This window comes from Microcaecilia unicolor, chromosome 3 (genome assembly GCF_901765095.1).
Source record: "Microcaecilia unicolor chromosome 3, aMicUni1.1, whole genome shotgun sequence".
NCBI classification, from domain to species: Eukaryota; Metazoa; Chordata; class Amphibia; order Gymnophiona; family Siphonopidae; genus Microcaecilia; species Microcaecilia unicolor.
The window spans coordinates 102,867,666-102,882,999 of record NC_044033.1 but is presented as its reverse complement, the minus strand read 5'-3'; the positions used below and the strand labels follow the sequence as shown (position 1 = coordinate 102,882,999).

Sequence of the window (15,334 nt, the reverse complement as noted above, 5' to 3'; positions counted from 1 at the left end):
TGGGGAGATATGATAGAGGTCTACAGTATTTTGAACATAAATCGATTTTTTTACTCTCAAAAAGTACAAAGACTAGGGGACACGCAGTTACATGGTGCTACTTTTAAAACGAATAGGAGGAAATATTTTTTCACTCAGCAAATAGTTAAGCTCTGGAACTCATTGCCAGAAGAAGTGGTATTGGTGGGTAATGTATCTGGGTTTTAAAAAGGTTTGGACAAGTTCCTGAAGGAAAAGTCCATAACCTGCTATTGAAATAAACATGGAGAAAGCCACTCCTTGGCCCTGGGATCAGTAGCATGAATGTTGCTACTGTCTGGGATTCTGTTAGGTACTTGTGATGAATTGGTCACTGTTGGAAGCAGGATACTTGGCTAGATGGACCACTAGTCTGACCCAGTATGGTGGCTGTTATGCTCTTAAGCATTATGGCCCATGGTCTCGATGATTTTGGGAGGAATGGCAGCCATTTTCCCCAGGCTGTTTCTCAGCAACAGGTATGGGGGGAGTTCCCATTCCTACCTCCCTTGGGTCTGACTGCAGGGGGGAAGTCCAGATGGGGCCCCAGGCCCTTTGGCTGCAGAGCTTAACCCGGATGGTTAAGCAGGCCCTGCAGGTAGATGCCAGGTCCCCCCTTGTGATACGGCGATCAGAATTGAACATAACACTCAAGGTGTGAGGTTGCATCATGGAGCGACACAGAGGCATTACAACATTCCTAGTCCTATTTTGCATACTTTTCTCAATAATTCCCAGCATTCTGCTTGCTTTCTTGGCCTTCACCGCACAGTGGGCAGAAGACTGTAGCGTATTGTGTCCACAGTTACACCCAGATCCTTTTCCTGACTCCCACGGTAGATCCTAGCATCAGGTAACTATGATTCAGATTATTCTTCCCAAGGTGCATCACTTTACATTTGTTCACATTAAATTTCATCTGCCATCTGGATGCCTAGTCTTCCAGTTTCCTAAGGTCTTCCTGCAGTTTTTCACAATACACATTAGATTTGACAACTTTGAATAGCTCTGTGTCATATGCAAATTTAATCACCTCACTTGTCGCAGTGGATTTTTCCCAAGTCATTTTAATAATGGTCTATGGACGTTTCCTTTAGGAAGCCGTCCAAACCTTTTTTAAACCCCACTAAGCTAACCGCCTTTACCACGTTCTCTGGCAACGAATTCCAGAGTAGAGACCTGCACCAGTCTTTTAACCAGTTTTTAATCCACAATAGGATACTACCTCCTATCCCATGACTCTCCAATTTCCTCTGGAGTCTTTCATGAGGTACTTTGTCAAATGCCTTTTGAAAATCCAGATACACAGTATCGACCGGCTCACCTCACACTTTCAAAGAAATGTAATAGATTTGGTGAGGCAAGATTTCCTTTCAGTAAATCCATGTCGGCTTTGTCTCATTAATCCACGCTTTTGAATATGATCTGTAATTTTGTTCTCTACCATTTTGCCCGACACTGACGTCAAGCTCACCGGTCTATAATTTCCCAGATCTCCTCTGGAACCTTTTTTAAAAATTGGCGTTACATTGGCCACCCTCCAATCTTCTGGTACCACGTTCGATTTTAATGATAAATTACATATTACTAACAGTAATTCCACGAGTTCATTTTTCAGTTCTATCATTACTCTGGGATGAATTTATTTATTTATTTGTTACATTTGTATCCCACATTTTCCCACCTATTTGCAGGCTCAATGTGGCTTACATAGTACCGTGGAGGCATTAGCCAACTCTGGTGATGAAACAAATACAAAGTGATCTATTGGTCGAATAAGATTCATGTGTTACAGACACATAAGAGAATCGTAGAGAAGGGGAGTTATATAGGGTTCATTACGGGCTTTGGTTTCGTTGTGTTGCATGGATCAGGCGCTTAGGTTGGGTCGGTAGGGTAGGGTATGTCTTGTCGAACAGGTTGGTCTTTAGTGATTTCCGGAAGTTAATGTGGTCATACGTTGTTTTCACGGCTTTTGGTAGTGCATTCCACAATTGTGTACTTATGTAGGAGAAGCTGGATGCGTAAGTTGATTTGTACTTGAGTCCTTTGCAGCTAGGGTAGTGAAGATTTAAGTATGTTCATGTTGATCAGATTGTGTTTCTAGTTGGTAGGTCTATGAGGTCAATCATATATCCCGGGGCTTCGCCATAACATTAATAATAGGTTGTTAGCATCCAATTATTGATGTTTCTGAGCTCATTATAAATTTATTTGCATGGACATCTCTGATGTGTGCACAGAAATTTGGGATATTATATAGAATCTAAGGTATTATGTGAAGTTCCCCAGGGCTAGTACTAGCTCCTACACTGTTTAATTGTTCATCAGTCGTCTGGCTACACTCATACAGTGGGTCTTTTACAAAAGTGCCCTAATGTTTTTATTGCACACTACTGATTAGTGCATGTTAAATGCTAGAAACACCCATAGGAATATATGGGCATCTCTAGCATTTAGCCCACAAATATTTTTAGCTTGCTGTAAAAATGCTAGTGTGCCTTTGTAAAAGGGCCCCAGAATCTCTAGAGATCAATGGCCAATACAGGTCTATTTTGTTGACTCCATTACTGTGGACTTTACTCATCTCACTTATGGAGTTCCAGTAATACGTTTTCTAAATCTGGTGATATGTGGATTACAGGCCATCAATTTCAGCCTACAGTGGCCCTGATCGTATTAGGTTCTCCTACTAGACTTGAAGATGAAAGATTTTAGCTTGCTAGATAGATCCTAAACTCATGTCTGATATTCAGCTTCTGCAGCTAAGAGTTGTCTTTTTGCTCTCTATTCAGTTATGGGTTTTTTTTTAACAAAGAGGCACCACACACACACACTATCAATTAAAATGTTCTATTACGTATTGTGTTGACATCATAAGTAATCTACTATGCCATACTTTATATTGTTATTTGAATATTTTTATTGCTGTAATTGCATATTGCTCATGTTTGATCCATTCTTACTGTAAACCGCCTTGAGTGAATTCCTTCAAAAAGGCGGTAAATAAATCCTAATAAATAATAATAAATATGCTAATGCATGCTTCAGTTCTTAGTTGGTTGGTTGGACTATACCGTCTGGTCCAGGAGATTTGCTACTCTTCAGTTTGTCAAATTGCCCCATTACATCCTCCAGGTTTATAGAGATTTCATTCAGTTTCTCCGACTCATCAGCTTTGAATAGCATTTCTGGCACCAGTATCTCTTCCAAATCGTCCTCTGTGAAGACTGAAACAAAGAATTCATTTAATCTGTCCACTATGGCTTTGTCTTCCCTGATTGCCCCTTTTACCTTTCGGTCATCTAGCAGTCAAACAGATTCTTTTGCTGGCTTCTTGTTTTTAATATGCCTTAAAACATTTTACTGTGTTTTTTTTGCCTCCAGTGCAATCTTTTTTTCAAAGTCCCTCTTTGCCTTCCTTATCAGCGCTTTGCATTTGACTTGACATTCCTTGTGCTGTTTCTTATTATTTTCAGTCAGTTCCTTCTTCCATTTTCTGAAGGATTAGCTCTAATAGTTTCCTTCACCTCACTTTTTAACCATGCCGTCTATTGTTTGATCTTCCTCCCTCCTTTTTTATTACACGGAATATATTTGGCCTGGGCTTCCAGGATGGTATTTTTGAACAGCATCCATGCCTGATGTAAATTTTTGACCCTTGCAGCTGCTGCTCTAATTTTTTTTTTGTCACTATTCTTCTCATTTTATCATAGTCTCTTTTTTAAAAGTTAAACGCTATCATATTGGATTTCCTGTGTATACTTATTCCAAAGCTAATATCAGATCTGATCATATTATGATCACTGTTATCAAGCAGCCCCGTCATTACCTCCCGCACCAGATCATGTGCTCCACTGACGACTAGGTCTAGAACTTTTCCTCCTCTTGTCAACTCCTGTACCTGCTGCTCCATAAAGCAGTCCTTGATTTTGTCAAGAATTTTACCTCCCTAGCATGCCCTGATGTTACATTTACCCAGTCAATATCGGGGTAATTGAAATCACCCATTCTCCGAGGACAAGCAGGCTGCTTGTTCTCACGACTGGGTGACGTCCGCGGCAGCCCCCACCAACCGGAAAGAAGCTTCGCGGGACGGTCGGCACGCAGGGCACGCCCACCGCGCATGCGCGGCCGTCTTCCCGCCCGTGCGCGACCGCTCCCGCCAGTTCCTTTTTTTCCGCGCCTGGAGAGAGTCGTGCCTTGCCGCTTTCTCTGTTCAGCCGCCGGATTGTTCGATCGCGTGTACGCTGATCGTGCTTTTTCTACTTTTTACTAACGGTTTTCGTTACCGCCCGGTTTCTTTTTACTAAAAAAAAAAAAAAAAAAAAAGAAACCCTGCGCGTGTGGGGCACGCGCTCCCTTTTTTCCCTCGCTTCCAGCGGGGCCGCCGCATTGCGGCCTAGTGGCCGCACGGTCGTTTTGCTTTTTCGTGGTGTGATTTCAGCCACCATTGACGACTTTGACTTCGCCGACGCGATTTTTCCGTCGATGTCCTCGAAGGTCCCGAGTGGATTTAAAAAGTGTGGTCGCTGCGGCCGGCCGATCTCGCAGACCGACACCCACGCTTGGTGCCTCCAGTGCCTCGGGCCGGAGCACAATCTCAAGTCGTGTGCTTTGTGTCTCGGTCTCCGGAAACGGACTCAGGTTGCGAGGCAAGTTCTACGGGACCGTCTTTTTGGAACTTGCGCCGGCCCCTCGACGTCGACCTCGAAGGCATCGGTATCGACGCCCGGTCCTTCGGTACCGGTATCGATGCCCGAGACATCGGCACCGATGGCAGCGACCCCAGGAGAACAGGTCCCGTCGGCCCGCCGGTCCTCCGGTGAGAGTGGGGGTGAGAGGCCGCGTGGGCAGTCGGCCCCGGTCACTCCCTCAGCTCGTGGGCCACGGGACCGAACCCTGTCTGACCCGGTACCTCGAGACCGAGGGGGATCGACCTCCTCCTCCTCCATGCCCTCCGGCGCCGGTGACGGGCATCGGAAAAAAGACAAGAAGCGTCGTCACCGGTCGCCCTCGGTGCAGCCCGATGTCGGAGAGGAGGCGACGCCGAAGCGTCACCGTCGAGAGGAGCGGTCTCCGTCGGTTGTGGAGGTACCGACGCGTCGGGGTTCCGGCACCTCGGTGCCGTCTCCTGGCTCCCAGCAGCTTCTGGCACCGACACCCCTACCGGCCCCACCGCCTTTCCCGGCAGCGGGCCTGGACGAGTGCCTCAGAGCCATCCTTCCGGGGATCCTGGAAGGGCTGATGCGCCAGGCTGTGCCGGCGCCGGGGGTGCTTGCGCCCTCGGCGCAGATGACTGTGGCGCCGGCGAGCTCTAGCCCGGCGCCGGGGCCGTCGACACCGCCGCCGCTTGCGGTGCCGGTCTCGACCGCCACGCAGGTGGAGTCCCCGTCGATGGAGGGAGCTCCGTCCTCGCCGGCGCGGGAGTCCACCGCTCGACGACACCGAGACCCTGGTGCCTCGACGTCGAGCCGGGCCCGGTTCAGGACTCAGCTGCATGAGCTTATGTCCGACACCGAGGATGAGGACTCGTGGGGGGAAGAGGAGGACCCTAGATATTTCTCCTCAGAGGAGTCTACGGGCCTTCCCTCGGACCCCACGCCTTCACCGGAGAGGAAACTCTCACCTCCCGAGAGTCTCTCTTTTGCCTCCTTTGTGCGGGATATGTCTATCAGCATTCCCTTCCCCGTGGTCTCTGTGGAAGAGCCAAGGTCCGAGATGCTCGAGGTCCTCGACTATCCATCACCACCTAGAGAGTCCTCCACGGTGCCGCTGCACAATGTCCTAAAGGAGACGCTGCTTCGGAACTGGGTGCGACCATTAACTAACCCCACCATTCCCAAGAAAGCAGAGTCCCAGTACAGGATCCACTCTGACCCAGAGCTAATGCGGCCACAATTGCCCCATGACTCGGCGGTCGTGGATTCTGCTCTCAAGAGGGCACGGAGTTCGAGGGATACCGCCTCGGCGCCCCCGGGGCGGGAGTCTCGCACTCTGGACTCGTTTGGGAGGAAGGCCTACCAATCCTCCATGCTCGTGACCCGCATCCAATCATACCTGCTCTATATGAGCATTCACATGCGGACCTATGTGCAACAACTGGCGGACCTGGTCGAGAAGCTCCCGCCGGAGCAGTCCAGGCCTTATCAGGAGGTGGTCAGGCAGCTGAAGGCGTGCAGAAAGTTCCTGTCCAGGGGTATTTATGACACCTGTGACGTGGCATCTCGTGCTGCGGCCCAAGGTATAGTGATGCGCAGGCTCTCATGGCTGCGCGCCTCTGACCTGGACAACCGCACCCAGCAGAGACTGGCCGACGTCCCTTGCCGGGGGGATAACATTTTTGGTGAGAAGGTCGAGCAGATGGTGGACCAACTGCATCAGCGGGAAACCGCTCTCGACAAGCTCTCCCACCGGGCGCCTTCAGCATCCACCTCCACAGGTGGACGTTTTTCCCGGGCCCGGCAGGCTGCACCCTATTCTTTTGCGAAGCGTAGGTACAACCAGCCGGCCCGAAGGCCTCGTCAGGCACAGGGACAGCCCCAGCGCGCTCGTTCTCGTCAACAGCGTGCGCCTAAGCAGCCCCCTGCGCCTCCACAGCAAAAGCCAGGGACGGGCTTTTGACTGGATCCATGGGAACATAGCCGCCCTACAAGTGTCCGTACCGGACGATCTGCCGGTCGGAGGGAGGTTAAAATTTTTTCACCAAAGGTGGCCTCTCATAACCTCCGACCAGTGGGTTCTCCAAATAGTGCGGTGGGGATACGCCCTGAATTTGGCCTCCCTGCCTCCAAATTGCCCTCCGGGAGCTCAGTCTTTCAGCTCCCGCCACAAGCAGGTACTTGCAGAGGAACTCTCCGCCCTTCTCAGCGCCAATGCGGTCGAGCCCGTACCACCCGGGCAGGAAGGGCAGGGATTCTATTCCAGGTACTTCCTTGTGGAAAAGAAAACAGGGGGGATGCGTCCCATCCTAGACCTGAGAGGCCTGAACAAATTCCTGGTCAAAGAAAAGTTCAGGATGCTTTCCTTGGGCACCCTTCTGCCAATGATTCAGGAAAACGATTGGCTATGTTCCCTGGATTTAAAGGACGCCTATACTCACATACCGATACTGCCAGCTCACAGACAGTATCTCAGATTCCCCCTGGGCGCACGGCACTTTCAGTATTGTGTGCTGCCCTTTGGGCTCGCCTCTGCCCCACGAGTGTTTACCAAGTGCCTCGTGGTGGTAGCGGCCTACCTACGAAAGCTGGGAGTGCACGTGTTCCCATATCTCGACGATTGGCTGGTCAAGAACACCTCGGAGGCAGGAGCCCTCCGGTCCATGCAGTGCACTATTCAACTTCTGGAGCTGCTGGGGTTTGTGATAAATTACCCAAAGTCCCATCTCCAGCCAACCCAGTCTCTGGAATTCATAGGAGCTCTGCTGAATACCCAGACGGCTCAGGCCTACCTTCCCGAAGCGAGGGCCACCAATCTCCTGGCCCTGGCTTCGCAGACCAGAGCGTCTCAGCGGATCACAGCTCGGCAGATGTTGAGACTTCTGGGTCATATGGCCTCCACAGTTCATGTGACTCCCATGGCTCGTCTTCACATGAGATCTGCTCAATGGACCCTAGCTTCCCAGTGGTTCCAAGCCACCGGGAATCTAGAAGATGTCATCCGCCTCTCCACCAGTTGCCGCACTTCACTGCTCTGGTGGACCATCCGGACCAATTTGACCCTGGGACGTCCATTCCAAATTCCACAGCCCACGAAAGTGCTGACGACGGATGCATCTCGCCTGGGGTGGGGAGCTCATGTCGATGGGCTTCACACCCAGGGTCTGTGGTCCCTCCAGGAAAAGGATCTGCAGATCAACCTCCTGGAGCTCCGAGCGATCTGGAACGCACTGAAGGCTTTCAGAGATCGGCTGTCCTGCCAAATTATCCAAATTCGGACAGACAATCAGGTTGCAATGTATTACGTCAACAAGCAGGGGGGCACCGGATCTCGCCCCCTGGGTCAGGAATCCGTCGGGCTGTGGCGTTGGGCGTGCCGGTTTGGCATGCTCCTCCAAGCCACGTACCTGGCAGGCGTAAACAACAGTCTGGCCGACAGACTGAGCAGAGTCATGCAACCGCACGAGTGGTCGCTCCATGCCAGAGTGGTACGCAAGATCTTCCGAGAGTGGGGCACTCCCTCGGTGGACCTTTTCGCCTCTCAGACCAATCACAAGCTGCCTCTGTTCTGTTCCAGACTTCAGGCACACGGCAGACTAGCGTCGGATGCCTTTCTCCTCCATTGAGGGACCGGCCTCCTGTATGCTTATCCTCCCATACCTTTGGTGGGGAAGACCTTACTGAAGCTCAAGCAAGACCGCGGCACCATGATTCTGATAGCGCCCTTTTGGCCCCGTCAGATCTGGTTCCCTCTTCTTCTGGAGTTGTCCTCCGAAGAACCGTGGAGATTGGAGTGTTCTCCGACTCTCATCTCGCAGAACGACGGAGCGTTGCTGCACCCCAACCTTCCATCCCTGGCTCTCACGGCCTGGATGTTGAGGGCGTAGACTTCGCTGCGTTGGGCCTGCCTGAGGGTGTCTCCCGGGTCTTGCTTGCCTCTAGGAAGGATTCCACTAAAAAGAGTTACTTTTTCAAGTGGAGGAGGTTTGTCGTGTGGTGTGAGAGCAAGGCCCTAGAACCTCGTTCTTGCCCTGCACAGAACCTGCTTGAATACCTTCTGCACTTATCAGAGTCTGGCCTCAAGACCAACTCAGTAAGGAATCACCTTAGTGCGATTAGTGCTTACCATTATCGTGTGGAAGGTAAAGCCATCTCTGGACAGCCTTTAGTCGTTCGATTCATGAGAGGCTTGCTTTTGTCAAAGCCCCCTATCAAGCCTCCTACTGTGTCATGGGATCTCAACGTCGTCCTCACCCAGCTGATGAAACCTCCTTTTGAGCCACTGAATACCTGCCATCTGAAGTACTTGACCTGGAAGGTCATTTTCTTGGTGGCAGTTACTTCCGCTCGTAGGGTCAGTGAGCTTCAAGCCCTAGTAGCTCATGCTCCATATACCAAATTTCATCACAACAGAGTAGTGCTCCGCACCCACCCAAAGTTCCTGCCGAAGGTGGTGTCGGAGTTCCATCTTAACCAGTCAATTGTCTTGCCAACATTCTTCCCCAGGCCGCATACCCGCCCTGCTGAACGTCAGTTGCACACATTGGACTGCAAGAGAGCATTGGCCTTCTACTTGGAGCGGACACAGCCCAACAGACAGTCCGCCCAATTGTTTATTTCTTTCGACCCTAACAGGCTAGGGGTCGCTGTCGGGAAACGCACCATCTCCAATTGGCTAGCAGATTGCATTTCCTTCACTTACGCCCAGGCTGGGCTGGCTCTTGAGGGTCATGTCACGGCTCATAGTGTTAGAGCCATGGCAGCGTCAGTGGCCCACCTGAAGTCAGCCACTATTGAAGAAATTTGCAAAGCTGCGACGTGGTCATCTGTCCACACATTCACATCTCATTACTGCCTCCAGCAGGATACCCGACGCGACAGTCGGTTCGGGCAGTCGGTGCTGCAGAATCTGTTTGGGGTGTAAATCCAACTCCACCCTCCAGGACCCGAACTTATTCTGGTCAGGCTGCACTCTCAGTTAGTTGTTCTTCGTAGGTCAATTTCTGTTGTACCCTCGCCGTTGCGAGGTTCAATTGACCTGGGTTATTGTTTTGAGTGAGCCTGAGAGCTAGGGATACCCCAGTCGTGAGAACAAGCAGCCTGCTTGTCCTCGGAGAAAGTGAATGATACATACCTGTAGCAGGTGTTCTCCGAGGACAGCAGGCTGATTGTTCTCACCTACCCTCCCTCCTCCCCTTTGGAGTTGTGTGTTTCATCTTTTGCTAGTCATTCAACTGGCGGGAGCGGTCGCGCACGGGCGGGAAGACGGCCGCGCATGCGCGGTGGGCGTGCCCTGCGTGCCGACCGTCCCGCGAAGCTTCTTTCCGGTTGGTGGGGGCTGCCGCGGACGTCACCCAGTCGTGAGAACAATCAGCCTGCTGTCCTCGGAGAACACCTGCTACAGGTATGTATCATTCACTTTATCATTGTGTTGACCAGTTTGTTAGCCTCCCTAATTTCTAATAACATTTCTACATCTGTCTGTTCATCCTGGCCAGGTGGACGGTAGTACATTCCTATCACTATCTTTTTCCCCTTTACGTATGGAATTTCAATCCATAGGGATTCGAAGAAGTGTTTTGTTTCCTGCAGAATTTTCAATCTATTTGATTCAAGGCTCTCCTTAACATACAATGCTACCTCTCCACCAATTCAATACACCCTATCACTACGATATAATTTGTACCCCAGGTATGACAGTGTCCCACTGGTTATCCTCCTTCCACCATGTCTCAAAGATGCTTATTATATCTAATTTTTCATTTAGTGCAATATACTCTAACTCTCCCATCTTTTTTCTTAGGCTTCTGGAATTTGCATATAGACATTTCAAACTGTGTTTGTTGTTCCTATTTACATCATGCTCAGTACTTGACAGTATTAATTTGCAATCTTTTGTTTGATTTTTATTTAAGGACACCTGATCCTACTATGGTCTCTTTTGCAACCTCACTATCGGGATACCCTATCTTTCCTGTTTTGGTGAAATCTTTGAAAGATACCTTATTCCGAACCATGCATTTTTGAGCGACTGTCAGCCCCCAGTTTCTAGTTTAAAAGCTGCTCTTTCTCCTGTTTAAATGCCGATTCCAGCAGCCTTTATCCCACCCTGGTTAAGGTAGAGCCCATAATTCTGGAATAGGCTCCCTCTTCCCCAGAATGTTGCCCAGTTCCTAACAAATTTAAAACCCTCCTCCCTACACCATTGTCTCATCCACTCTTTGAGACTCTGGGGCTCTGCCTGTCTCTTGGGCCCTGTGCATAGAACAGATAGCACTTCAGAAAATGCAATCCTAGAGATTCTTGATTTGAGCTTTCTACTTAAGAGCCTAAATTTGGCTTTCAGAACCTCTCTCTCACATTTTCCTGTGTCATTGGTACCCACATGTACCAAGACAGCTGGCTCCTCACCAGCGCTATCTAAAATCCTATCTAGGTGATGCGTGAGGTCCACCACCTTTACACCAGGCAGGCAAGTGACTAGACAATATTCACGTCCACCAGCCATCCAGCTATCTAATGCAGAATAATCGAATCGCCCACTACAACAGCCGTCCTAAACCTTCCCACCTGGGCATTAGCTCCTGGAGACACATCCTCGATGCGAGAGGATATTGCATTCCCTGGTGTATTGGTCCTGTCTACAGGATTACTTCCAGCTGCACCAGGGTGATTCTCTCCTTTCAGAAGGGCTCCCTCCTCCAAGGCAGCACAGGGGCTGCCAGATTGGAGATAGGACTTCTCTACAGCGTCCCTGTAGGCCTCCTGTATGTACCTCCTCCAAGTCTGCTACTCTGTCCTCAAGAGAACGGACTCGTTCTCTGAGAGCTAGGAGCTCTTTGCATTGAGCACACACATATGATATCTCACCAGATGGGAGATAATCATACATGTGACACTCAATTATAGAGTTGTTTAAAACTTCTTAAGATACTAGGAATATCAGATGAAAATAATGATCCTTATGACTGGTGTAATTTATCATTTAATAGCATCTTAGAAAAAATAGATACAAGAAGAGGGTGTAAAATGAGTTTATCTTGTTGGGCAGACAAGATGGACCATACAGGCCTTTAATCTTCCGTCATTTACTACTACTACTACTACTATTTATCATTTCTATAGCGCTACAAGGCATACGCAGCGCTGTACACCATACACAAAAAGTCAGTCCCTGCTCAAAGAGCTTACAATCTAGATAAGACAGGCAAACAGACAGAACGATTAAGGGTAAGGGAATAAATAGGTGAGGATAAAGGACAGGGCAAGTGAGTAGTGGTTAGGGGTCAAAAGCAATGGTAAAGAGGTGGGCTTTAAGTTTAGACTTGAAAATAGCCAAGGACGGGGCTAGATACACAGGCTCGGGAAGTCTATTCCAGGCGTGAGGTGCAGCAAGACAAAAGGAACGGAGTCTAGAATTAGCAGTCGAGGAGAAGGGGACAGATAAGAGAGATTTATCTATAGAGCGGAGTACCCGAGAGGGGGTGTAGGGAGAGACGAGAGTGGAGAGGTACTGGGGAGCGGCAGAGTGAATACACTTATAGGTCAATAAGAGAAGCTTGAACTAATTATGGAAATGGATAGGGAGCCAGTGAAATGACTTAAGGAGAGGGCTAATGTGAGCATAGCGACTTTTGCGGAAGATGAGTCGCGCAGCAGAGTTTTAGACTGATTGAAGAGGAGGGAGATGGCTAAGAGGGAGACCGGTGAGAAGCAGGTTACAATAATCAAGACGAGAGGTGATAAGAGTGTGGATAAGGGTTCTGGCAGAGTGCTCAGAGATGAAGGGACGGATTTTGCTAATGTTATAGAGAAAGAAACGACAGGTTTTGGCAATCTGTTGAATATGGGCAGAGAAGGAGAGAGAGGAGTCAAAGATGACCCCAAGGTTACGAGCTGATGAGACAGGGAGAATGAGAGTGCCATCCACAGGAATAGAGAAAGAGGGGAGAGGAGAGGTAGGTTTAGAAGGAAAGATGAGAAGCTCGGTTTTGGCCATGTTAAGTTTTAGATGACGTTGAGACATCCAGGCAGCAATATCAGATAGGCAGGCTGAAACCTTGGTCTGGATGCTGGTTGAGATTTCAGGAGTAGAGAGGTAAATTTGGGAGTCATCAGCATAGAGATGGTATTGAAAGCCATGGGAAGATATCAGAGAGCCGAGGGAAGAAGTGTGTAGATGGAGAATAGGAGAGGACCGAGAACAGAACCCTGAGGTACACCGATTGGAAGAGGGATAGAAGTGGAAGAGGATCCACCAGAGTGTACACTAAAGGTGCAAAGCGAGAGGTAGGTGGAGAACCAGGAAAGAACAGAGCCCTGGAATCCAACTGAAGACAGCGTATCAAAAAGTAGGCTGTGATCAACAGTGTCAAAAGCGGAGGATAGATTGAGAAGGATGAGGATAGAATGGAGACCTTTGGATTTGGCCAGGAACAGGTCGTTGGAAACTTTTGCAAGTGCAGTTTCAGTTGAGTGAAGAGGGCGAAAGGCAGATTGGAGTGGGTCAAGAACAGCATGAGATGAGAGAAAGTCAAGACAGCGGCGGTGAACGACGTTCAAGTAACTTGGAAAGGAAGGGGAGGAGGGAGATGGGTCGATAGTTGGAAGGACAGGTAGGGTCAAGCGAAGGCTTCTTCAGGAGCGGTGTGACCACAGCATGTTTGAAGGCATCAGGAATGGTCGCAGTGGAAAGAAAGAGATTGAGGATATGACAGATAAAAGGGGTGAGAGTAGGAGAGATGGTGTTATGAAGGTGGGTAGGAATGGGATCAGAGGAACAGGTAGTTCATTTTGAGGAGGAGAGAAGATATGATGTTTCTTCATCAGTGACCTCAGGAAAGGAGGAAAGGGACGGAGGGGTTGAGGAAATAGGGGAACGGACAAGGGGAGCGACAGGGGGAAGGAGAGGTGGGGATGGTTTGGTAGAGAATTCAAGATTAATCTTCTGAACCTTGTCGTAGAAGAACTCAGCTAGGGTCTGGGGAGAAAGTGAGGGGGGAGTTGGGGGTGGAGGCACTTTAAGGAGAGAGTTTAGTGTGGCGAATAGAAGTCGAGGACTTGAGCCGAGAGAATTAGTCAGCTGGATGTAGTAGCCTTGTTTGGCAAGCAAGGGAGCAGATTGGAAGGAGGTTAACATGAACTTGAAGCGTGAGAAGTCAGAAAGGGCATGAGATTTCAGCCAGAGACGTTCAGCGGAACGGGTACAGGAACGTAGGTAGTGGATTTTAGGGGTTAGCCCGGGCTGGGGTTTGGTACGTTTTATAGGACGGGGCATGAGAGGTGCAAGAGTGTCTAAGGCAGAGGATAGAATAGTATTGTAGGAAGAGACGGCATCATTGACAGATTTGGATGGTGTAGTGGTAGAGAAGAGGTTCGAGACTTTGGAGGATAGGGTAGTAGGGTCAATGGCCTGGAGATGCCTAGATAAATTGGTTAAGATTGGATGCGATTGGGCAGGAGGAAGTTTAAGAGTGAAGGTTATTAGATGATGGTCAGAGAGGGGAAGATTTGAAGTAAAGGAATTGGAGGGAGAGCAGTTATAGGGGAAGATAAGATCAAGACAGTGACTGTTTTGTGCGTAGGGGAAGTGGAGCATAGTTTAAAATTGAAGGAGGATGTTAAAGTGAGGAACTGGGAGATGTAAGAGTTGGAGGGATCATTGGCATGAATGTTAAAGTCGCCAAGGATGAGGGAGGGGGAGGAAGTATCGTGAAAGAAGGAAAGCCAAGCGTCAAAGTTGCTGAGAAAGGATAAAAGGGATTTATCAGGGGTCGATAAATAACTGCTATTCGAAGAGGCAGAGGAGTGAATAGACGGACGGAGTGAACTTCAAAAGAAGAGAAACAGAGAGACTGAGGTGGCAGAAGAGATTGAAATTTGGAAGAGGGTGAGAGTAGTAGACGAACACCACCACCGCGGCCAATAGGGCGAGGAGTATGTTTACTATGTTACTATTTACTATGTTACTATGTTATTTAGGGTTTGCTTCTTAGAAACTAAATGTAATTAAAACTCTAATGAAAATTGAAAATTCCCCTTTTGTCTTAATTAGAATAATGACACTAAATGAAGAATTGAGCTAGGGGTGAGTGGGAGTTGGGGCGGGCGAAACTTCAAGTTTTAAAATTATTGGAAAAAAGGGTATGGAGACTAGCTTTATTTTTATTGCTTTATTTTTTACTTTAACATTCTGTGTTTATCAATATCCTACAATTCCTCTTTTAAACCCTAATCTTTAAGCTGTGGCAGAAACTTTGAGTTTTAAAACTATGGGGAGAAAGGTATGGAGACTAGCTAATAAAGTTTGCTTGCTTTTTTTTATTTTTAAATTCTAACTTTGTTTTATCAATGTCCTACAATTCCTCTTTTAACCCTAATCTTTAAGCTATGGCAGAAACTTCAAGTTTTAAAACTACGGGGAAAATGGTATGGAGACTAGCTAATAAAGTTTGCTTGCTTTTTAAAAAATTTATATTAAAATTCTGTGTTTATCAATATGCTACAATTCCTCTTTTAAACCCTAATCTTGTTACCAAGCTCAGAATAAAATAATGTCACTTACCCACAGAGATGTCCTCTTCTCTCAGAACTTCTCATGAGGAAATTTGTCAAAAGCTTTCTGAAAATCCAGATACACTACATCAACTGGTCCA

General features: G+C 48.4%; 1 protein-coding gene across 2 annotated transcripts in view; it reads left to right on the top strand.

Moving 5' to 3' along the window:
• XRN2 (5'-3' exoribonuclease 2) overlaps positions 1 to 15,334 on the top strand; it is a 363,942-nt gene that overhangs the window by 206,286 nt on the left and 142,322 nt on the right. The gene's annotated exons all lie outside the window — the stretch shown is intronic.